A 26,579-nucleotide genomic window follows, 5' to 3' on the forward strand; every position below is an offset into this window, starting at 1 on the left:
ATGGGAGTAAAAATAAAATGGGCAAAAATATCCCTGACATCATGGAACTTATATTCTAGTTGGGGAATACAGACAATAAACATAAATGAGTGAGTGGTACAGAGGAAAATAGGCATGTTCACATAGAAAGGGAGCAGGAAAAGAGTCTACTGGTTTCTGTAGAGTATTTAGATGATTTTCTCCCCACGGCTTTTCTCCCAAGGCCTCCCAGAGGCGTGCAGAAAGCAAGGGAATGATATCTGCAAAGAGCATTCCAGAAGCAGAACTCACAAATACAAAGGCCACAAGTGGGAGCAGAATGAGTCTAAGATGTTGGAAGACCAGCAGGAGATCAGAGTTTGTGCAGTGGAGTTATCAAGAGTGAAAGTAGGAGAAGAAATCAGAGAAATAGTGGAGAGTCAGATCAGGTAGAACTTGTAAACCAAGGCAGCAACTTGGTTTTTAACTCTGTAAAGATTGGCAGGCAGTCTGGGCTGCAAGTAAAAGAGAGACAGAAGCACTCTGAGTGGTGTACTGAGGACGGACTGTATGGGTAGCAAGGTAGGCACAGAGATGTCATTTAGGAGGTTCCTGCATTATTTCAGGAGAGAGCTGATGGTGACTTGGGTCAGAAGATGCCAGTTAAGGTGGTGAGAGGAAAGCTCAGACCCCACTTGCTACAGGAAGCCTCATTCTCCCTTCTTTTGTGGTGCTTGCACCATCATACCATTTTCACCGTATTTCAGTTGTCTCTTTCCCCCAACTGACTCTGAGCTCCTTCAGTTAAGAACTCTATTTTATGCATTTCTATAATCTCAACAACTAACCTAGTGCCTAGCACAGATCCACAGTCCTAATAAAATGAACAAACTTTTTCTGCCCTCCCACTACACGCCAGATACAGTAGAGATGTACATCAAAGGTCTAGGGAGCATAGCAATGAATGTGTATGCTATCAAGAGTGATTCTGAAGGTTCCCGGTTTGTTGTTTTGCTGAAGCACAAATTCGAATTACTTGCCTGAAGATTGCTATGCAAGAAAAAGACATTTCTCTAGCGATTGGGTCCCATAACTACACAGAATACAAGCTCTACCAAATTTGTTTTTCTCTCCCTTTTCTCAGTGGCATTTTGCAGAGGGATTCAGATATCTCAGGATCCACAAAGATCTCTCTCCTGAAAGTCAAGAATCTATTGTAGATGCAGTATCTCCCTTCATCAGGCTCATATTCTACTGGGGAGACATAGACTATAATAAAATATAAGTGCTATAATAAGATGGAAATATGGAACAGAAATAAGAAGGATATTTAATATCTGAAAATTGATTAATATAACATACCATATTAATTGGGCGTCCCAGGTGGCACTAGTGGTAAAGAACCTGCCTACCAATGAAGGAGACACAAGAGACACAGGTTTGATCCCTCAGTTAAGAAGGTCCCCTGGAGGAGGGCATGGCAACTCACTCCAGCATTCTTGCCTGGAGAATCCCGTGGACCGAGGAGCCTGCCAGTTTACGGTCCACAGAGTCGCAAAGAGTCAGACAGGACTGAAGCTACTTAGCATGCACACAGACCATATCAATAGAATTCTTTAAAATCTACTATCTCAATGGACGAAGAAAAAGCATTTAGCAAAATCCAACAAGCTTTCATGATAAAAATCTCAACAAACTAGGAACAGAAGGGCATTTCTTCAGCATGATAAAGCATATCTACAAAAAACCCTACAGTTAACATATCAATGATACCAAAACTGAATGCTTTCCCCCTAAGATAAGGTACAACAGAAGTATGCATACTCTGCGACTTTTATTTATCATTTTACCAAATGTTCTGGCCAGGGCAATTAGACAAGAAAATGAAATAAATAAAAGTCATACATATTGGAAAGGAAGAAGTAAAACTATCTCTATAAGTAAAACTATCATACAGATGATACAATATTGTATGTACAAAATCCTAAGAAGTCCACTAAAAAATTATTGGAACTAACAAATGAGTGCAGCAAGTTTTCAGAATGTAAGACGAAAAGTGTATTGTATTTCTATAGACTGGGGCTTCCTAGGTAGCTCAGCTGGTAAAGAATCCACCTGCAATGCAGGAAACCCCGGTTCAATTCTTGGGTCAAGAAGATCCCCTGGAGAAGGTATAGACTACCCACTTCAGTTTTCTTGGGCTTTCCTGGTGGCTCAGATGCTAAAGAATCAGCCTGCAATGCGGGAGACCTAGGTTCAATTCCTGGGTTGGGAAGATCCCCTGGAGGAGGGCATGGCAACCTACTCCAGTATTCTTGCCTGGTGAATCCCATGGACAGAGGAGCCTGGTGGGCTACAGTCCATGGGGTCGCAAAGAGTCAGACATGACTGAGCAACTAAGCACAGCACAGCAATAAACCAACTAAAAATGAAATTAAGAACACAACTCAATTTACAACAGCATCATAAAGAGTAAAACAGTTAGAATAAGTTTAACAAAACACTACGTATCTACAGTAATCAAGACCCTGTAGTACTGGCATAAAGATAGACATATGCACCAATGGACTAGACTGAGAGTTCAAAAATAAATCCACACTTCATGATCAATTGGTTTTTAGCAATGGTCTAAGATCATTCAAAAAAGCAAGAGAGTTCCAGAAAAACATATATTTCTGCCTTATTGGCTATGCCAAAGCCTTTGACTGTGTGGATCACAATAAACTGTGGAAAATTCTGAAAGAGATGGGAATACCAGACCACCTGACTTGCCTCTTGAGAAATCTGTATGCAGGTCAGGAAGCAACAGTTAGAACTGGACATGGAACAACAGACTGGTTCTTCCAAATAGGAAAAGAAGTATGTCAAGGCTGTATATTGTCACCCTGCTTATCTAACTTATATGCAGAGTACATCATGAGGAATGCTGGGCTGGAAGAAGCACAAGCTAGAATCAAGATTGCTGGGACAAATATCAATAACCTCAGATATGCAGATGACACCACCCTTATGGCAGAAAGTGAAGAGAAACTAAAGAGCCTCTTGATGAAAGTGAAAGTGGAGAGTGAAAAAGTTGGCTTAAAGCTCAACATTCAGAAAACGAAGATCATGGAATCTGGTCCCATCATTTCACGGTAAATAGATGGGGAAACAGTGGACACAGTGACTGACTTTATTTTTCTGGGCTCCAAAATCACTGCAGATGGTGATTGCAGCCGTGAAATTAAAAGACGCTTGCTCCTTGGAAGGAAAGTTATGACCAACCTAGACAGCATATTCAAAAGCAGAGACATTCCTTTGCCAACAAAGATCCATCTAGTCAAGGCTATGGGTTTTCCAGTAGTCATGTATGGATGTGAGAGTTGGACTATAAAGAAGGCTGAGCGCAGAATCGATGCTTTTGAACTGTGGTGTTGGAGAAGACTCTTGAGAGTCCCTTGGACTTCAAGGAGATCCAATCAGTCCATCCTAAAGAGATCAGTTCTGGGTGTTCATTGGAGGGACTGATGTTTAAGCTGAAACTCCAATACTTTGGCTACCTGATGCGAAGAGCTGACTCATTTGAAAAGACCCTGATGCTGGGAAAGATTGAGGTCAGGAGGAGAAGGGGACGACAGAGGATGAGATGGTTGAATGGCATCACTGACTCAATGGACATGGGTTTGTGTGGACTCCGGGAGTTGGTGATGAGGCCTGGTGTGCTGCAGTTCATGGGGTTGGAAAGCATTGGACATGACTGAGTGACTGAACAGAACTGAAGATCATTCAGTGGGGCAAAGAACAATATTGTCAACAAATTGTGCTGGAACAACTTGGTAAGCCAATGTGTAAGAATGAAGTTGTAGTCTTAACTCACATCATGTAAAAAATTAACTTAAAAGGGATCAAAGACCTAAATGTAAGAGTCAACACTATAAAACTCTTAGAGGAAAACATAGCAGCAAATCTCCATGACCTTGGATTAGGCAATGGATTCTTAGACATGGCAACAAAAACACAAGGAATAAAAGTAGAAACAGATAAAGTGGACTTCATCAAAAGTAAAAACTTTTTTGCTTCAAAGGACACTATCAAGGAAGTGAAAGACCATAGAATAGTACAAAATATTTCCAAACCATATCTGACAATAGACTCATATCTAAAATATAAAAAACATACACAATAATTTAAAAATGATGCAAATGGTAAATGATGCAAATGGTTTCAAATGGTAAAAGTATCTGAATAGACATTTCTCCAAGAAAGACATACAAATGGCCATAAGCACATTTAAAAGATGGTCAAAATCTTTAGTATCAGACAAATAGAAATTGAAACCACAATGGGATGTTACTTCAAAGCCAGAAGAAAGAATATAATAAAAAAAATTCAGAAAAAGAATACAAGTGTTGGTGAGGATGTGGAGAAATTGGAATTTTTACACATTGCTAAGAGAGTCCTCTTTACATAGCTAAGGAATGTAAAATGGCACAGCCACTTTGGCAAAGAATCTAGAAATTCCTCAAAAAGTTATACATGGAGTTATTTAGCAATTCTAATCCTAGGTATACACCTAAGAGAGATGAAAATGTATGTCCATACAAAAACTTGTACATGAATATTTATAGCAGCATTATTTATACTAGCCAAAAGGTGGAAACAACTCAAAATGCCATTCATTGATAAAGAGATAAGCAAAATGTGGTGTATCTATACAACAGAATATTATTCAACCATAAAAGAGAATGAAATATGGATACAAGCTACAACATGGATTAGCTTAGAAGATATTATGCTAAGTGAAAGAAGTTACAAAAGACTGTGTATTGTATTGCTTTATATGAAATGTCAGAAGAGGCAAATATATAGAGATAGAAAGTAGATAAGTGGGTGCTTAATGTTAGACAGTTTCTTAGATGAGGCTGCTATTACAAAGTACCATAGACTAGGTAGCTTACAAACAGACATTTATTTCTCACAGTTCTAGAGGATGGAAGTCTGAGATCAGAGTGACAGCACTGTTGAGGCCTAAAGACCCAGTACTGTTGACGTCTAAAGGTTACAGATTGCTGATTTCTTGTTTTCTCCTCATATGGCTAAAAAAGAGTGAGTTAGCTCTCCGTCTCTTATCAAAATGGCACTAACCCTATTCATGAGGCTCTCCATCCTCATGACCTACTCACCTCCCAAAGACCCCACCTCTAGATATCATCACACTGAGAATTAGATTTCAATATAGGAGTTTTAGGGGAAAACAAACTTTCAGACTATAACTGTTGGGACGATAGGCTAAGAGATGACAGCTAAAGGACATGGACTTTCCTTCTGAGATGATTAAAAGACCTAAAATTGATTCAGTGATGGCTTCACAGTTTTGTAGATATACTAATAAACCATTGAATTCTATACTTTAGTGATTTAAATGGTATGTGAACTATATCTCAATAAAGATGTTAAAAACCAAAGATACAAAGTGGGTAGAATAAAAATATGTAACATGTATAATCAGAGCTCCAAAAGCAGGAGAGAAGAAAAATGGGTCAGATGCAGGATTTAGAGAGGATTCTCCAGAACATATAGGAAACACCAACCCACAGATTCAAGAGGTCAAACAGACCCTAAGAAGGATAATTTTTTTCTAATCACCTGATGTGGTATAGTGAAACCACTGCTGCTGCTGCTGCTGCTGCTCAGTCGCTTCAGTCGTGTCCGACTCTGTGCGACCCCATAAACGGCAGCCCACCAGGCTCCGCTGTCCCTGGGATTCTCCAGGCAAGAACACTGGAGTGGGTTGCCATCTCCTTCTCCAATGCATGAAAGTGAAAAGGGAAAGTGAAGTCGCTCAGTCGTGTCCAACTCTTCGCGACCCCAGGGACTACAGCGCACCAGGCTCCTCCGCCCATGGGAATTTCCAGGCAAGAGTACTGGAGTGGGGTGCCATCACCTTCTCCGAAGACCACAAATGAAGGAGAGGAAAAAAAAACCAACAAAAAAGTACTCAGAGGAAAATGATAAAGAGGAATGAGTTATCTCAACAGCTGACTTATCAACAGCAGCAATAAAAGCCTAAAGACAGAGAAATTGCACGTACAATGTACTGAAAGAAAATTACTACCAATCTAGATAAAGACAAATGATCACTGAGAGATTTCAACTTTAATAGAATAAGGTGACAGGGAGGTTTCTCAGGAATATCTGGTATAATTTTTGTGTATGATGGAAGAAGAGCTTTAGCACTGAGCCACAAGACCTGAATTTAAATGCTATCCTGTTATTATTAGGGAAAATAAAAATTGGACAGTTTGCAGAGCCTCTAGGCAAGTCAGTTTCCTCATCTGTATCACCGGAATGTCTGCTTACTTCACAGAGTTGATACAAAGCTTAAACAGAATAGAATAGCTTGAATAGAATCACATATCCAAAAAATCTTTGAAATCTTTAAAGAATGAAGCAACATGATGTATACTGATATGAAACTACCTCCAAGACATTTTGTTAACTGAAAAGAAGTAAGACATTTTATCGTGTGTATAGCAGGCTATTACTGGTGTATGAAGAAGGAGAGACTATAGTAGGTAAATGCATTTACATGCATAGACTATTTCTAGACAGAAACACAAAGAACTGATAACCATACTTGCCTCTGGATAGGAAAAGTACATATCTGGGAGACAGAAAGAGGAGATCTACCTGATAATTTTTATGACACCTTTAAAAATAAAACCATAAAAATGACTGGTAAAGTATACTGTAATATATATTTGTATAATTTTTGTTGTATTATTTGTGTAATTTTAAAGTCAAAGTTTTTAAAAACATGACACCAAACCCAGATATAATAAAAGAATAGACTGAGAAATTCAAATACCCAAAAGTTAAAGGATCCTGCATGGTGATAATAAAAATATCATGTATTTTGCATGTCTTACCTATTCAAAAATTAATAGTAAAATAATTAATATTTAAATGTATTTGAATCTCTCATGTTACATGGTTCCCGTAACAGCCCTGTCCCTCTCTGTACTTTACCATTCATCCTAGGAGCCCTTTCTCTGGATAGCAAAGCATCCCAGCTTTTGCATCCCAACAGAGGGCCTCCCCAACTCATGGCTCCATGGGAATAGGTTCTGCATCCCGTCAGATTCTCCTTTACTCCTGGGTGATGTTATTGATGTTTAGATTTTTACACTCCTAGCTCTGTGACATTCTACAAATCACATGGGCTAATGGAAGCAAAATAGTGGCAGCCAATTTGCATGTCATTTGATGCTCTATTCCTCTAAGAACAAAATGTATACCAGCTTCCCACCCATGACTCCCATAAATAAATGCCTACATCTCTTCTTCTCAGGCAGACTGACAAAAACCCCTAGCCTACCACTCACTACCCTCCTATAGGGAATGGTGCTGTGCTAAGTCACTTCAGTCGTGTCAGACTCTTTGAGACTCCATGGATTGTAGCCCCCTAGGCTCCTCTGTCTATGGAATTTTCCAGGCAAGAATACTGGAGTGGATTGCCATGCCCTCCTCCAGGGGATCTTCCCGATCAGAGATTGAACCCACATCTCTGACATCTCCTGCATTGGCAGGTGGGTTCTTTACTACTAGTGCCACCTAAGAAGCCCTATAGAGAATACACATCCCAAATTCCAGCCCCACAACCTCTGATCAAATCATCTCTGAATTTTTTTTCAATTTTCAATCTCATCTCCCTCCCTGCTCAAAGCTAGAAACAATTTTCTGCCACAAATTTTGGTTGTCAGGCTCCTAGGCATAAAATATTCTCTTTCCTAGAACGAGAAGACATAGTAGTCCTTTTTGAACCATGTAGCTTCTGTCGTTGTTCAGTCACTAAGTCGTGTCCAACTCTATGTGACCCCATGGACTGCAGCATGTCAGGCTTCCTTGTCTTTCACTATCTCCCAGAGTTTGCTCAAACTCATGTCCATTGTGTCGATGATAGCATCCAACCATCTCATCTGCTGTTTCCCCCTTCTCCTGCTGCCCTCAATCTTTCCCAGCATCAGAGTCTTTTCCAATAAGTCAGCTCTTTGTATCAGGTGACCAAAATATTGGAGCTTCAGCTTCAGCATCAATACTTCCAATGAATATTCAGGGTTGATTTCCTTTAGGACTGACTTGATCTCCTTGCTGTCCAAGGGACTCTCAAGAGTCTTCTCCAATACTACAATCTGAAAGCATCAATTCTTCAGCACTCAGCCTTCTTCACGGGCCAACTCACATCCATATATACATGACTACTGGAAAAACCATAGCTTTAACTATACGGATTTTTGTTGGCAAAATGATGTCTCTGCTTTTTAATACACTGGCTAGGTTTGTCATCACTTTTCTTCCAAGGAGCAAGTGTCTTTTAATTTCATGGCTGCAGTCACCGTCCACAGTGATTTTGGAGCCCAAGAAAATAAAATTTGCCATTGTTTCTACTATTTCCCCATCTATTTGCCATGAAGTGATGGGACTGGATGCCATAATCTTAGTTTTTTTGAATGCTGAGTTTTAAGCCAGCTTTTTCACTCTCCTCTTTCAGTTTCATCAAGAGAATCTTTAGTTCCCCTTTGCTTTCTGCCATTAAAGCCGTATTATCTGCATATCTGAGGTTATTGATATTTCTTCCGGCAATCTTGATTCCAGCTTGAGCTTCATCCAGCCTGTCATTTTAAATGATGTATTATGCATATAAGTTAAATAAGCAGGGTGACAATATACCACCTTAATGTACTCCTTTCCCAATTTTGAACCAGTCCACTGTTCCAGGTCTGGTTCTAACTGTTGCTTCTTGACCCACATACAGGTTTCTCAGGAGGCAGCTAAGGTGGTCTGGTACTCTCATTGCTTTAAGAATTTTCCACAGTTTGTTGTGATTCACACAGTCAAAGGCTTTAACACAATCAGTAAAGCAGAGGTAGATGTTTTTTCAGAATTCTCTTTTTCTATGATCCAATACATGTTGGCAATTTGATCTCTGGTTCCTCTGCCTTTTCTAAATCCAGCTTGTACATCTGAAAGTTCTCTGTTTGAAGCCTAGCTTGAAGAATTTTGAGCATTACTTTGCTAGCATGTGAAATGAGCACAATTGTGCCACAGTTTAACATTCTTTGGCATTGCCCTTCTTTGGGTTTGGAATGAAAACTGACCTTTTCCAGTCCTGTGGCCACTACTGAGCTTTCCAAATTTACTGGCATATTGAGTGGGGCACTTTCACAGTATCATCTTTTAGGATTTGAAATAGCTCAGCTGGAATTTCATCACCTCCACTAGCTTTGTTCCTAGTAATGCTTCCTAAGGCCCACTTGAGCTTCTAAATGAATATATAAACTTTTTCTATAAGTTCAATCATGGCCTAAGATAATACTATTAAATGCATTCTAAGCATCATATTGTATTAACATTTTCAAAATTTAGATATAGTTGATTTATAATGTGTTGTTAGTTTGGGGAGTATAGAAAAGAGATTCATTATATATATATAAATACATGTATATACATTTATATGTACATTTCAGATTCTTTTCCATTATAGGTTATTACAAGATATTATATATATTAATAGCTCCCCTTGCTATACAGAGGGTGCTTGTTTTTTAATCTATTAATATTTTATATGTAGTAGTGTGAATCCATTAATTCCAAACTCCTAATTTATCCCTCCCCAAAAGGCATTTTTATTAAAAAGAATGACGAATCTTTCACATTGCACATGAAGTGATGTCATATAGTGTTTGTCTTTGTCTGACTTATAGGCATAATATTCTCTAGGTTCATCTACATTATTGAAAGTGGAAAAATGTCAACATTTGTTATTTGTAGAAATCTAAAAAATAAAACCAATGTATATAGCAAAAAAGATGCCTGACTTAAAACTATGTTACAAAACACAGTAATCTAAACAGCATGGTACTGGCAGTAAAACACACACAGGGGCCAGTGAGACAGGCAGGAAGCCCACAAACAAACTCAAGCCTTACAATCAACCAACCTGGAACAAGAGGCAAAAATATACAGTGAAGAAAAGGCAGTACCTTCAATAAGTGGGGCTGGGAAAACTGGAGAGCCACACGTAAAAAAATGATATTAGAACATTCCGTAACACCATATACAAAAATAAACTGAAAATAAATTAAAGTCCTAAATGTAAGAGTGAGTATTCTAAAACTCTTGGAGGAAAACATAAACAGAACACCCTTTGACATAAATCACAGCAGTAATTTTTTTGGATTTGTCTCCTAGGGTAATGGAAACAAAAGCAAAGAGAAACAAATGGGACCTAATTAAACTTAAAAGCTTTTGCATGGAAAAGGAAACTATAAACAAAACAAAAAGGCAACCTACAGAATGAGAAAATATTTGCAAACAATGCAGCCAACAAGGGATTCATTTCCAAAATATAGAAACAGCTCATATAGCTCAGTATCAAAGGAAAAAAAAAACCTAATCAAAAATTGGACAGAAGATCTAAATAAACATTTCTCCAAAGAAGACATACAGATGGATGGCAACCAGGCACATGGAAAATGCTCAATATCACTAATAATTATAGAAATGCAAATCAAAACCACAGTGAGGTACCATCTCACATTGGTCAGAATGGTCATCACTAAAAGGTCTACAAATAATAAATATTGGAGAGGGTGTGGAGAAAAGGGAACCCCTTCCACAGGGTTGGTGGAAATGCCAATCGATTGTGGCCACTATGGAGAACAGTATGGAGGTTTCTTAAGCAACTAAAAATAGAGGTACTATATGATCCAGCAGTCCCACTCCTGGGAATATATCCATAAAAGACAAAAACTCTAATGGGAAAAGATACATGAACCCCAGTGTTCATAGCAGCATGATTTACAATAGCCAAGACATGGAAGCAGCCTTGGTGTCCTTTAATGAATGGCTAAAGAAGGTGTGATACATATATACAAAGGACTATTACTTAGTTTCAGGTATTTTTACAGATTATACTTCATTAAAAGTTATTACAAGATAATGGCTGTAATTTCCTCTGCTGTACCACATATCCTTCCTGTTTATATATTTTACACATGAATGGCACCCCACTCCAATACTCTTGTCTGGAAAATTCCATGGACAAAGGAACCTGGTGGGCTGCAGTCCATGGGGTCACTAAGAGTCGGACAAGACTGAGCAACTCCACTCTCACTTTTCACTTTCATGCATTGGAGAAGGAAATGGCAACCCACTCCAGTGTTCTTGCCTGGAGAATCCCAGGGACAGCGGAGCCTGGTGGGCTGCCGTCTGTGGGGTCGTACAGAGTCGGACACGACTGAAGTGACTTAGCAGCAGTAGCAGCAGCAGTTTGTACCTCTTAATCCCATACCCTTGTCTTGCCTCCTCCCTACTTCCCTCTCCTTACTGGTAACTACTAGGTTGTTTTCCATATCTTTGAATCTATTTCTTCTTTTTTTTTTTTTAAACTTTACATAATTGTATTAGTTTTGCCAAATATTTTTTTTGAAATATAGTTGATATACAGTGTTTTAGGTGTACAGCAGAGTGATTCAGTTGTATACACATACACACTCACGTATATATATATTCTTTTTCAGAAAAATTTCCATCATAGGTTATTACAAAATGTAGTTCCCTGTGCTATATAGTAGGTCCTCATTGTTTATTATATATATATTAATGTGCATCCATGAATCCCAGATTACCATTTTATCTCTCCCTCACCTTTCCTTTTATAATAATGTTTGTTTTCTATGCTTGTGAGTCTACTTCTGTTCTATAAATAAATTAATTTGTATCTTTTAAAAATATCCCATATCTATGTAATACCCTATGGTACTTGTCTTTCCTTGCCTGACTTATTGCACTTAGTATGATAATTTCTAGGTTCATCCATGTTACTGCAAATGGCATTATTTCATTCTCTTTTCAGTTAGTCAGTTCAGTCGCTCAGTCATGTCCAACTCTTTGCGACCCCATGAACCGCAGCACACCAGGCCTCCCTGTCCATCACCAACTCCAAGAGTCCACCCAAACCCATGTCCATTGAGTAGGTGATGCCATTCAACCATCTCATCCTCTGTCATCCCCTTCTCCTCCTGCCCTCAATCTTTCCCAGCATCAGGGTCTTTTCAAATGAGTCAGCTCTTTGCATCAGGTGGCCAAAGTATTGGAGTTTCAGCTTCAACATCAGTCCCTCCAATGAACACCCAGGACTGATCTCCTTTAGGATGGACTGGTTGGATCTCCTTGCAGTCCAAGGGACTCTCAAGAGTCTTCTCTTTTGAACCATAGTTCAAAAGCATCAATTATTCTGTGTTCAGCTTTCTTTATAGTCCAACTCTCACATCTACACATGATCACTGGAAAAACCATAGCCTTGACTAGACGGACCTTTGTTGACAAAGAAATGTCTCTGCTTTTTAATATGCCGTGTAGGTTGGTCATAACTTTCCTTCCAAGGAGTAAGCGTCTTTTAATTTCACGGCTGTAATCACCACCTGCAGTGATTTTGGAGCCCAGAAGAACCTCTTTGAAAGGTTAAGGGGCATCCCCTCCTTCTCCCTCTCCTCCCATACCCACACCCTCTGAGACTTGCACTGAGAGCATACAGCACAAATAACACACTCAGCCACTGGAAGGTGATGAACAGCCAGTTCTTTCAGCAGATAACAACACTTCATAGCCTGTTTTCAAAACATTTGAACTCGATAATGCATGCTCACTCTGCTACAAGGAATTACTGAAAATTGATCCGCTTCTCAATACTGAGCAGTATTATTGTTCTTGGTCTGGTTGTTTACATGTCATCTGGGCTTCAGGGCACATGAGGAGAGATTGCACAATTGAGGAGGGTATTAAGGGACCTGGAGAGTGAGATGGCTAAGAACTGCTCAGAGCCTGGCAAGGACTTCTCTGTAGAGTAATCACAGACACCCACACCAAGGAGTCACTGCTAGAAATCAAGGTCAGCTGGAGTGTTCCAAGTTGGGGATCATTTGATTCAGCCCACTCCAGTGGCTCTTTTTATTCTCAGTATAATTTCTCAGTATTCCAGAGTGTCAGAGATAGAAGGGGCTTAAATATACCCCATGTTTTTCAATGTTCTCATTTACAAGCAAACATCAATAAAACCCTGAAACCCTGAGAGGGTGGGTAACTTTTAAGGTCACAGAATTAGTGAGATAATCAGGGCTGGACTCCAAAGCTCTGACCCCAGTCCAGTTACTCTTACAGTTACATTATGGTCACTCGGCCTCCACTGCTCACTGTCTATGCGTCCATTAGGAAGTAAGTTACCTTCTCTGGGCCCCAGTTTTTTCATCTGTTAAATGGAGACATAATTAGCCCCTCTCTCTTTGGGTTCATGTGAGAATAAAATGAGATCATTCATGTGAAATGCATAGTATAATAAATGTTTGAGGGTCATAGTAAATACTCAACAAGTGAGAATTCTCATGATCACTAATATTATTAGTAATATTGCCACCTTACCTATGAAGAAACTAAGTACTGGAGCTTCAAGAAGACTTGACAAAAGAAAAAGATTTTAAAATAATTATTTTTGAACTCTAAACCCTAAATTGTTATGGGTCCTTAAGATGATTACACTCAGGAATATATTTCTTGAGACAAACATGCTGTTAAGCCAGCAAGATTGTATCTCTCATACCCTCATGCCCCCAAAGGCTGAGCTGAGAACTCCAACACCCAGGAAGAGCACTAAACTCAAATTGCCCTTCACTTTCAATTTCCTCATCCTCAACATCCAGGTTGGCAATGAAGCCATCAGCAGACTGAAATTCTGTATTTGACCTGCCTCTGCCTATAACTTTCATTGCTCAAAATCCCAATTTTTGTCAATCCTCTAATCTGCTTAATGAAGCACAATAAATGTTTGAGGATTAATGAACATGTTAATAAGGGAAAAAAAGAGATGAATTTACCAAGGATGCCTGGAAGATGAAAGAATGAAAGCCAACAGAGAAAAATATTAAAGGGTGTGATTAACTGTACATGAGAAAAATACAATTACAATGGCTGTTTTCCCAAAAAAACTCATCACATGCATCAGATTAAATCGCTCCTTTTTCCTGAAAATAAACTAGAGACTTGACTTCTCTGTAATGGAATTCAACCCTTGGTTCTTATGAATCAGGACCAGATTGCAACGTTCTTGCCCAAAAAGTAGTGGAATTATTTCCAGCCAATTCAGAAGCTGTTCACTTTTGGTTATTTAGATCACTAACAGAATTAAAATAGAGAGAAGAGCCAGCTTTCATACAAATCAAGGGAGAGTAAAGAGAAAAGAGGGCGGAAAAACCTGCAGGCAGGAATCAGTTAGACCAGCTCACAGCCTTTGCAGGCTCTAAGACTCACTCCAAGAACCAGACCCAATTCCAACTCATACTGCACTTGTCACTTATTCCCTAAGACTTCATATTCCTCTCTCAGAAAAAGTCATTTTAAGACAAGCAAGAGACAACAGAGACTAAGAGAGAAGGATGGTGCCTGTCCCTTGCCAGGGATTTTGTACGTGATTAGTGTACACTATTCTATTCAAGCTTTGTACCAGCTCTGTGCAGTAAGTGAGCAGACATCCCTAGAGTACAGATGAGGAAGATAAATCCCCAAGAAGTTCTGTGACTTGCCTAAGTTTAGGGGTTTTTTTCCCCAATAGGGTGAGGATTCGAATTCAAGTTTGTAGTTCTGTACTAAAGCTCTTCACACTCATATACACAAATTATATTGGAAATCTCCCCTAGAAAATTCCCTGTCACCTGAATTCAGTAAGAGAAATCTATCAGAACAAGGGAATGGCAGGCACAGAGGCAGGAAACTAAGTTTTGTGAGCACTAACTACAAGCCAAGCCCTCTGCTGGGCCTGCTCCAGGCACCTGCTCCAAGCACTCTCAAAACAGAGGCTCTGCAAGGAAGATGCTATTGTGTGCAGAGATGGTCCCATTTTACAGATGAGGACACTGGGTCACAGCAAAGCAAAATGACTGGCATGGGCTTCAGTTTCCTCATCTACAAAACTGTAGGATTGAACTTGACAGTCTCTGAGGTCTTTTCCATTTCTAAGGTCTGTGATTCTGGAACAAGTAAAGAGGCCACCTTCCCCACATAGTGGAAGGAACACCTAGATCTCTTCTTCGATGATCACTGGCTCCCTCCTTGGTGTGTAGGAGCCAACTCCCATCGTCGGAAGCCCTCCTAGGCCAGAAGGCATAGGGGTCTTCTGAGAAATGGGAAGCCCCCATGGAAGTTTCTTTTGTCACTCTACAGGTGAAAGATTCCCATGATTCTCAGCATTCAGCCCAGACCCACTAGCCCACAGATTCCCATGGAAATGAGGCTTCCAGCCAGGCAGACCCATATGCTGAGTAGGAGGCCCACAGACACACAACCAGAACAAACTTCCTGAGATCCCCACAGAGAAGCCCACTTTCTGCAAGCCTCCCCACCGCCCACCTGCCTTGGCTCTCCACTCCTCACAGCAAGAGCCACAGCCCCAGAGACCAAGCCAACACAGGGAGGGGATTTATGGATGCGTCTGGCTCAACCAAGGCTAACTTCAATTTCCTGACGTTGATAAGAGCAGCAGCCGCCAAACATCCGTAATCCCATACCTCATGCCACCCACAGCCCCCAGCACTCTGCACAGCCCACCCCAGTCAGTCCTTTCCATGACTTTGTGTTGTGGGCACTGCTGTTTCACAGGTGAGAAAACCAAGGATCAGAGGTTAACTGGCTAAAGTCACACCACTAGGAAGTGAGGGACTTGGGAGTACAATCTAGGTCTTTCTGACCTGACAGCCTACTCTCAGCAGGCTCTCTTAGCAGCTTCCCCCAGGGCTGGCACCAGACCCGGAGCTCACCAAGCACCTGTTGGAAAGCAGGCGTGTCCATATGACAGAAGGACAGGAGACCTGCAAGGAAGAGTTCCTTGCTCTGGGAAGAAACACAGGCCTGTGAACAGGCTGCAGGTGAAGCAGTGCTCAAAACACAAGGGAGACCCTGCACAAAACCCTGGGGAAACGAGCCACACCCTCGCTAAAGGCTAGAGGTGAACAGGGACAGAGGGTGGGGAGGACCTGGCGTTTAGGCTGAAGGGAGCTTCTTTTTTCATTCACTGTACAGTCAAAATTCACATGTTTCAAGAATACGTGTACACCTGTGGCAGATTCATGCTGAGGTATGGCAAAACCAATACAATATTGTAAAGTAATTAGCTTCCAATTAAAATAAATATTTATATTTTAAAAAAATACAAGAGAATCATCTCTAGAGAAGGTGTTTAGAGGGAAAAGGGATGGGACAAACCCAACGTAAAGAAAGGGGAGAAATCGTCCCTCATTCACGCAACAATTTTGAGTACCTACAATGTATGCCCCAGCCTCAATGCAAGACTCTCCTCGCAGAGTGCAAGGGGAGAAACCCTGAACAGAGTAACTTCAAAAGATATGGAATTAATAATTGTGGTGGGCACCAAGCAGGCAAAGTGAATTATGTGAGTATTTAATAGAGCAATTTGATTTGGTTTGACAGGGTTGTGGCGGGCCTAACTGAAGACATTTAAGTAGAAGAATGAAAGATGAATAGGAGTCCATCAAACCAAGGGAGGGTGGAGGTAGGACAAGCATTGAAGGAAAAGGGAACAGCACATGCAAAGCCCTGAAGTCTGGGGCACTGAAGGAAGGCCAGTGTTGAAGACTGTGATGAGGCGAGTCAGCAGGGATGGGCCTGGAGAGTTCCACAGGGCCCGGTCACACTGAGTTCTGAAGGCTACGCTCAGTGTTTCTTCACTTTGCAAGCACCAATGGGAAGTTACTAAGCTGGCAAGAGATGAGTGGAATTTCCTATGTTGGAAAAGCTATGCTGGCTATTGTACAATGGATGGATGTGGGTTTGGGGGAGCTAGAAGCAGGGAAATTAGTTATGAGGTTAATGCTTCCACCTAGGTGACAGAGAAAGGGCAGCAGATTGCGGTGGTGACACCTGCAGTGGGTCAGGTGACATTTTTGGCAGGGACTGGCATGGTGGCAACAAATAAGACTGGAAAGAGCTGGAGCCCCATACCCTCCCACCTGGACCTCACAGAAGCTCCAGGCACAATGAAATGCGGGTCTCAGCCTCTCCATCACCACTCCCTCTCATTTGGGGAAGCCAAGCATAGCCTGGGAACCAGCTCCCCCAGCTTTTGCTCTCATGTCAACCCTCCCCACTGACAGCTAAGTGGAAGTCCCCCTGGGGCAGGAGGGGGACTGGCACTCTTGAGAGGAAAATAGATTAAAAAAAACAGATGAGGGGATGAGAAGTCACCAACGTACCTCACAAAAGGGAGAAACTTCAGATCTCAAGAAGCAGGGAAACCCAGTCCAACTCCTAATAAGTACTTTCTAACTGGAGAAAAATCCTAGTATTCTTACAAAAGTATGTCCAATCATTTCTAAATGCCATTCTTTATCTCATCTCAGATTTCTGAAGGAGGATCAATAGACTTGTTTGCTTCTCCAGAAAGAGAAGCAGAGATAATGATGCCATCTAGGGAGGCACCAAGCCAGCAGAGCCAACAGCAAGGGGCCAGAGCACCCCACTTTTGGACCAGCTAGAGCCCTACACAAGCCATTCCCCACTAGCAGTTCACGGGGCAGCTCCCTTGTCAATCTCCCCCAACACCCACCCCAGGGCTGGTGGTTCCATCATCACCCTACTAATGAGAATAATAGTTACAATCTATGGCGCATCTACTGAGAGCCAGACCCACATTTCAGACCGTGTCATCACAATTATACAGACGATGGATCTGAGAGTCAGGAAGGTTCAGTGACTTGTAATTGACTTAACTAGGACTCAAACTCCAGGGCTGAGTTCTGAGTTGCCTTTAGCCACTTTGCTAAACCTCCCACTGGGCTCTCCTTGGACCACCACTCAAGATACTTTAGGCCAGTCACTTGGGGCCAGGGCAATGGAGGAAGGGCTAGCAGGGTCGTCTTCTGTAATGATGGCCCTCACTCTGTCCTCTGCCAGACAGCATAGCCCCTGTTGCCTGCTGGGCTGAAACAAGGAGAGACAACCTCAGAGCTGAAAGCCAAGGGCCTGGGCGCCAGGTAGTCGGAGGCCATTGGACTGCAGGTCCCAGAAAGTACTGCCCTGGAACCCCAAATCCAGGGCTGAGGCTGATGGCTCTCCTTGCCCCCACTCCACTTGTCTCCAGGACAGACGGTATTATCCCCAGGGCTTTAGGTTGGGAGGTCTAACCTGACAGAGAGGCAGCAGAGTGCAGGGCCCTGGAGTCAGTCCAGTGGGATTCTAATCTTGGGAACGTTGAGAACATTACTTCCCCTGTCTGTGGTCATAGTTTCCCCATCTGCAAAATGGGAATGACAGTAATAATCCTCCCTGGGTGGGCGTTACTGCAAGTGCTGGATGGGACAATGCGGGTAAAACCTGGCACACAGCAGGCTGTTAGCTGTCATCCAACCTTCTAAGTCCAGAAAAGTCTCATCCATCCCACAAGAATGGCCCATAGGTTAGTGCTGCCAAGAAGCTTTTCTGGGAGTGGATGTGCACACATCCCCATGCAGGACAGCAGGGCAGAGCACCAGCCCTCCACCTAGCCAGCACAACCAGAAGTTCATTGGAGCCTCGCTGGAGCCCTCTGCAATCACCCTATGCAACTGATGTGGAAATGGAGACACAGAAAGGCAAAGTGATTTATCCAAAGCAGTAATCACGTATGGGTGTGAGAATTGGACCATAAAGAAGGCTGTGTGCTGCAGAATTGACACTTTTGAACTGTGGTGTTGGAGAAGACTCTTCAGAGTCCCTTGGACTGCAAGGAGATCAAACCAGTCAATCTCAAAGGAAATCAACCCTGAATATTCATTGCAAAGACTGATGCCAAAGCTGACACTCCAATACTTTGACCACCTGATGTGAAGAGCTGACTCATTAGAAAAGGTCCTGATGATAGGAAAGATTGAAGGTAAAAGGAGAAGGGGATGACAGATAACGAGATGGTTGGATAGCATCACCGACTCGATGGACATGAATTTGAGCAAACTCCAGGAGATGGTGAAGAACAGGGAAACCTGGCACGCTGCACTCTATGGGGTCTCAAAGAGTTGAACACAATTGAGCGACTGAACAGCAATGACAACACAGCCAGGAATCAGTGCTCCAGGAAGCAGTGAACCCTGATCCAGTGCATGCTCCATCATTTCACACCCTCCTTTGTTCTTCCTGTGTAAAGCATGCCAATGAGTATCTTGCCATTCATTTATGGAGACCACAGTTTCATCCAGACACTGTGCTGTGCTCTACCGTCAAAGATGAACATGCTGATATGAACAGATGATTGCAATTTCCGGCACTGGTGTCTGTAACAAGGTCCTTTAGAGACACATAGGAGGTGGCAATCATCCCAGCTGGGGAGATGAAGATAGAAAGCAAAAGCTGCTGTGTGGAGGGACACCACAGCCAGGAAGACAAGCGAGGCTGGGGAGACGATCCAGATCCAGGCTTAGAGAGCTACTGGGAGGGCCTGAGCCCAGAGCAGCCCCCTGTGTCCCTGTTTCCCTGTGTCTGTGTGCTGCCCTGGCCCACTCTCCTGGAATTTCCCTGGAATTTCCTGGTTAATCCCCAGCAGCTGTTCCTGACATCATCTAACACTCTCCTAACCAGTAGGTGCAATATCCCCCAGAGTAACCTCCTGGAGGCACGCTCACTGTGTTCCAGCCGTGCTCAGCTCCTGACACCTGCCAAAGAAAGCCAACAACGTCCAGGCAGCCTCGGTCTCAGGTTCTCTCGAAACCCTCGCCCTGCACCTTCCTCTAGGGCTGCTTCTGGGCCAGGAGCTGGGGACCATGGTGTGGCCTGTGCTGGCGTGACCAGGCTGTCACCACACTCACCCCTGAGGGGCCTTCTTCAGTTCCTAGCTCCAGGGCCCTCCCCAGGCCTCACTGAACCAGCTCATCCAGCTGCTTTATTATTAGCAATAGCAACTACTACTCATTTTTAATGCTTACTACATTCCAGGCCAAGAAAAAAAATTTTTAATTAAAATGAATATTCTGCCCAGGATCTGCAATTCATGGTAACACATGCTACCCAAGAAAGACAGCTGAGTCTGTCTCCTTCAGAACCTTCCTTGACAACAAACTTCAACTCCTTATATACTGATCATATTTTCCTCTGGAGTAATAAGAGAACCTGAACGGTTCTACTCTAGAAAGTATAGATATTTCAGGATTATTTCAGGGACCAAATGTCTCTGTGATAACAAGATCCATTCTTCCCCTCCAAATGCGGGCCTGTGAGAATGATTAAAATGATAGACAGGCCTGCTATTTTCCAGAAATCTATAAAGACTGCAGCAATATACCCCAAAGTCTCCCCAGAGATAAAAGAGTAAGATTAAATAATTTGAAGATAATTTCTTCCATGAAAAGAATAATGTTGCCATCAAAATGAAAACCCTTGTAATAAAACCAAATTATGCTGAGACCTCGGGAGTACTCTGCCGCTCTCCTGCCATTTCCAGACAGCACTTCTGCAAACGCGGTGCTGGAACTGTGAGCACGGCTTACAGGGGAGGCGGAGGCTGGAGGATTGCAGGTGCCCACACAGCCCATTCCTGCAGGATAACACAGGGATATATAACACAGGATAACTGGTCGTATATTAAGTGCCCAAGTGAGTGAGCATACAACAGAAGAGAGAAGGGTGGCCAAAACCAAGGAGTCAGAACCAAGCTGGGTCAGGCCTCAAGGAAATCAGAGCAACCAGCCACTTCTTTGTCCAGTTCTGACTCCTTGGTATTGCTTAAAGACGAGTTCAGCAGGTTCAAGTTTCCCACTTGGTTGGGGCCCTGGGCATTGAGTGGGCCCAGGGGCAAATCTGTGTTTGATTGGAACCCTGTGGGCTGACAGCAGAGAAAGGCAGCAGATGGGACTTGTAAGGGTGCCTGTAGAATTGAATTCTGCTGGAACCAGGGATCTGAGCAAACTATGTGCAAGGCTCCTCCAAAGGCTAGAGTGGGAGAAACTGGGCAGAGAATGTCTTTAAGCACGCACATAAGGATTCCGTTTCTGTCTCAGCACAGCACACCAAAAAGGCTGAAGATATCTTTCCTTCTAATTAAGGGTGTGTGCGAGACAGTCTGAATTAAACCACAGAGACACATACTAGTCACTTTAAATGCAATGAGAGGGGACCCCTCCTCCTCCAAAGAATCTATTGACAGCCACAGTCCTGGCCTTCAGGGAAATCTTTACATTCATATTAAGGCAATACAGGCAGAGAAAACAACAGGCATGTTCAGTGTGGGTCTTCAACTGAAAGTCTCAAACACAGACTGCCCGGCCCCCAAAATTTGGTTTGTGATGGGGCACTTCCTTACTGGGCAGTGAGTAGCACCAGGGATTTACTTATTTCATGGTGTTTAATGATTCACTGGAGCCTCAAAGGGGAGGCCAGTTGGTCTTCACAACTAGCCAAACAGGGGGCAGAGAGGAAAGATGAAGAGCATAGCCTGAAGCTTCAGTAAGGCTGGGTGTCAGCAGGAGCCAGCCCCCAGGAAAGGCTATCTCCTCCTGGGGCCCCCACCTACTCTTCCTTTCCTAAACGCACCTCTCTAGGGTGGCCGGAGTCCACAAGTACCTATCCTTCTCCCTCTTCTCAACACGACTGCTGAGTCACCCTGGTGTGCCCAGCATACAGTGGGTTCTCGGGACTGGATAAACAGTGGTGAAGTCTCCAGGTCTAAGGCCTGCAGTCTGTGCAGCTAACTCAAAGAGGCACTTCTACCCCCTCAGTTTTCAGTCCTCCCTGTGCCACAGTGTTTCCTCCTGCCTCTCTCAAATTCTGCTCCCCGAGGAGGACCTGAGGCCATCATATACTTAGCTCTTGGGCCATTTCCTCTGCCCTGGGACTCCCATTTCAAGTTGTTTCCTTGGGATGAAAGATGTTGTCCTTATTTGAAGAACATCAAGCTTAACAGAGAAGGGAAGGAGGGAGGCTGGAGGCAGAGGAGGAAGGAAGAGAGGCGGAGAGAAAGAGACCGAAAAGTATTTGACTTCGTTCAAGCAAAAGAAACTGAAAAAAAAGAGGAAAGGCAGAGGAGTCTATAAGTCCTGAAACCCAGAGGACCACGCCCCACCAAAAGAATCCAGGGAAAGTACTAGTTAAGGCCTTGATGCCAGACAGACCTGGATTCAAATCCTAACTCTGCCATTTCCTAGCTATGCAATTTAGGACAAAGTACTTGACAACCCCAAGTCATTTCATCATCAGTAGAAGGGGGATGCTAACACCAGGTTCTCAGGACTGTTGTGAGGAATAAATGAGCTGATGTAGATAAACCATTCAGGGGAGTCCCTGGCATGCAAAAGAAATTCAAGAGCCAGTAGCTGTTAAACTGTATTTGTATTTCTAAACCAAAGAGGGGCCTCTGCTGTGCAAGGAAGGTACTTCCTTAAGTTATAGGATGGAACTGACTTTTAAAATCTTTGCGATTCTCTTTATATACAAATGGAGAAGCTTCCAGGATCTCTTAAAGATAAGAGAATAAGGCTGGAAAACAGTTTTTAGGGGGAAAAAATGCTTTGGGGATGACACAGACAACTCAACATTAAGTCTCCATGTAACAATGTTTATGGTAGCTTTCAATAATTCTCCCACTGTGAGAAATATTGTAAGTTTCACACTGTTCAGAAGGAGAGAGTCATGTCTTGTTTCACTTTTTTATACAGCCAATTTCATGCACTTTTGACAACTGTAGCATATCTCTAAGACATGATTCTCTGCCCCTGCCCCCATACACGGAATATCAAAACAACATATTAGGGTTGCCCCAGGCAAAAGAAGAAAAGGACAAGTGCGCGAGACTGAGATGACAAGCCTGGTTCATCTCTGGTGCCACTCTCACTGATCAGCAAGAGGCTGCCCGGTGCCTTGTCTCGCAGGAGTCACTAAGACGGTGTCATGATTAGTGATGTGTGCCGTGGACCCAAAATAGGGTACCCAGGACTCTAGTGATGTGTTTTTCATATCACAAATTTTGTGATAATTCTCCAGCTACTTAGGAGATGAATTATGACCACACTCTGCTCAATAGTTGCTAAAGCAAGGAGGGGTCCCCCAAGGAGAGGCCCCCAGGAAGAGGATGGTCCAATGCTTAGTGTTTGATGAAAACACACCACCTTCCAGGACAAAGTGGAAGAACCAAACTTAGACAGTTGGGACATGATGAGAGACATCTGTGAGGGTTAATTTTATGTTACCTTGCCCAGACTAAGGGATGCCCAGATGGCTGGTAAAACATTATTTCTGCATGACTTTGTGAGTGTGTCTCTGGAAGTGAATAGCATTTGAATTAGCAGACATGGTAAAGATCAACCTCACCAAAGTGGTAGGGTGTCACCTGATCCTGGGTGTCACTGAGGGCTTGGATAGAACAAAAAGATCAGGGAAGAGGGAACTCTCTTCTGAGCTGAGGCATCCACCTTCTCTTGCCCTTGGACTTTTGTGCTCCTGGTTCCTGGACTTTGGGACTGAGATGGGGACCTACACCACTGCCCACTGAGTTCTCATGCCTGCAGACTGGGGCTGATTTATACCAGCAGCTTTTCTTCTTCTCCAGCTTGTGGACGGCAAATTGTGGGACTTCTCAGCCTCCATATCAGCAGGAGCCAATTTCTATGGTAAATTTCTATATGTGTTTGTGTGTGTGTGTGTGTGGTTCAGTCAGTTCAGTCACTCAGTCGTGTCTGACTCTATGCAACCCCATAAACTGCAGAACGCCAGGTTTCCCTGTCCGTCGGCAACTCCTGGAGCTTACTCAAACTCATGTCCATCAAATCGGTGATGCCATCCAACCATCTCATCCTCTGTTGTCCCCTTCTCCTCCTGCCTTCAATCTTTTCCAGCATCAGGGTCTTTTCCAACGAGTCAGCTCTTTGCATCAGTATGAAGTACAGGAGTTTCAACTTCAGCATAAGTCCTTCCAATGAATATTCAGGACTGATTTTTCTTTAGGATTGACTGGTTTGATCTCCTTGCAATCTAAGGGACTCTAAAAGAGGCTTCTCCAGCACCACAGTTCAAAAACATCAATTCTTCAGCGCTCAGCTTTCTTTATGGTCTATGTCTCATCCATATGGTCTATGGTCTCATCCATATGGTCTATGGTCTCATCCATACATGACTACTGGAAAAACCATAGCTTTGACTAGATGGACCTTTGTTGGCAAAGTAATGTCTCTGCTTTTTAATATGCTGTCTATGTTTGTCATAGCTTTTCTTTCAGGGAGCAAGCATCTTTTAATTTGTGTCTCTTATTTAATATATATATTAAATAAATTAAATGTCTTTTAATTTAATATATATATATATATGGTGGTGCTAGTGGTAAAGAACCCACCTGCCAATGCAGGAAACATGAGATGTGGTTCCGATCCTTGGGTCCAGAAGATTCCCTGGAGGAGGACATGGCAACCCATTCCAGTGTTCTGGAGAATCCCATGGACAGAGGAGCCTGGTAGGGTACAGTCCATGGGGTCACAAAGAGTTGGACATGACTGAAGTGACTTAGCACGCACGCATGCATATAGGTTTTATTTGGATCTGTTTCTCTAGAGAATTCTGACTAATAGAACATTTTAACAAATAGCCATTTGATTATATTCATCCACAGAAAGTTTGGGGAGGAAAAAAGAGCAAATGTAGCAATGGGTTGTGCCCAAGAGCATGAAGAACTGTTAGCTGATGAATTTGCCAAATCTTTGCCAGACCTGTAGAAAAATTAAAACCTGATGGTCCAGTGGTTAAAATTCTGCACTTCTGCCTAAGGGTTTCATCCCCAGTTAGGGAACTAAGATCCTGCATGCAGTAAGGTGTGGCATAAAATAAAAAGAAATAAAATAAAGTAAATGAAATGAAATAGAATAGAATAAATGAAATAAAATAAAGAAATAAAAAATAAATGAAATAGAGAAATAAAATAGAATAAAATAAATGAAATAAAATAATAGAACAAAATAAATGAAATAAATAAAAATAAAATACATGAAATAAAATCAATGAAATAAACAAATTAAATCAAAAAAAAAGAAAAATGGGACTAAGAAAAGCGAAGATAGACTCCTGTCAGCCTCCTCCAAAACTGATGAGGACTTTGGTCTAGTTTCCACATATCTGGGTCTTTTTCTTAGATATCCTATTGTTATTAATTTCCAACTTAATTCCATGGGGGTCAGAGAATGTACTCTGTATCACTTCAGTACTTATAAATTTACTGAGACTTTTATGGCCTGGATGTGGCTGGCCTTGGTGTACAGATGTTCTATGGTAAATGGCAAAAATGGTTCAGTGAAAGGTGGAGTCCATTTTTCCATTCTCTGAGTCAGAATTGGCCATGGGCCATTAGCAAACGTGAGAGAAGCCTTTGCGACTTAGGGCCTGACCTCTTGCTGTGCCTGAACCTCTAAGACTACCATGCGAACAAGCCTGAGGTAGCCCAACCCCGATAACCTGCCAACCACCAGATATTTGAGTTCAGCCATCCTAGATCCTCAAGCACTAGCTGACCACAGGCAAATGAAAAATCCCAGCAGAGACCAGCTAGACTACATCAAACCAAAACTGCCCAACCAATCTACAGAATAGTGAGAAATTGTACATAGCCATTATTCTAAGCCACTTAGTTTTGAAGTGCCTGTTATGCAGCAAAAACTGGCATGTATGTGTATATATGCATATTATATAATATGCACTACATACATACATATATATGTATACATACAGACAAGCACACATGCCCCAGTTATCCTTTCACTCTCCTTTTTTCTACTTTATAAAGGCTCTGGTATAGACTGTGGCCGTTAGATGTGTGTTTAGGCTTCAGATTATATGCTATCAATGCAGAATTGTCACTGAACTAGAAGAGGAATTATATCACTTAGGGATGCAGTGACTGATGAAAATTTTGCAGAGGGTAGTTACATTAGATTAGAAAGGAGCAAGTTACATTTGCTCTCGTAATTTAGATAGGTGGGAAGAAGGGTATGTACAAATATTGAGTAGCAGATAGAACAAATGTGGCAGATTGTGAGGCCCGAGAGCTCACTAAGCCTTCCCATCCCCTCCTACAGGGCAGGGGCTGGAAAGCAAAAAATACTACATCTCCCACCCAGGAAAATACATTCACTATCCTGTGAATAGTGATAAACCATAATGGGAAAAGAACATAACAAAGAATGTGTATATGGGTATAACTGAATCACTTTGCTGCATAGCAGAAATTAACACAACATAGTAAATCAACTATACTTCAATAAAAAATTTCAAAAAATATAGTTTCCCAGACTTATTTTATACCTAGGGTTTCTGGATGTGATTTAGGTTCTGCTGATAAGATGCTCTGAAGCCAAACAGAGATTGGGATCTTAGGATATGAGGAAAGAGGCGGGTGCCCACACTCATGGTGTGGATGTGGCTAAGGTGGTGGGCAGGTGGGCAGGACCTGTGACAGCCATCTCTGATTCTCCAGGGCCCCACCTGTGACGGAGACAGCCCTGCTCTGGCAGTCAAGCTGTGCGGCACAGCTTTGAGAGCCAAGCAGCCTCCAGTCTGTTCCCTTACCTCTCCCCAAA

This window comes from Bos grunniens, chromosome 7 (assembly GCF_055505025.1).
Source record: "Bos grunniens cultivar Pamir isolate PY7600 chromosome 7, Bosgru_T2T1.0, whole genome shotgun sequence".
NCBI classification, from domain to species: domain Eukaryota; kingdom Metazoa; phylum Chordata; class Mammalia; order Artiodactyla; family Bovidae; genus Bos; species Bos grunniens.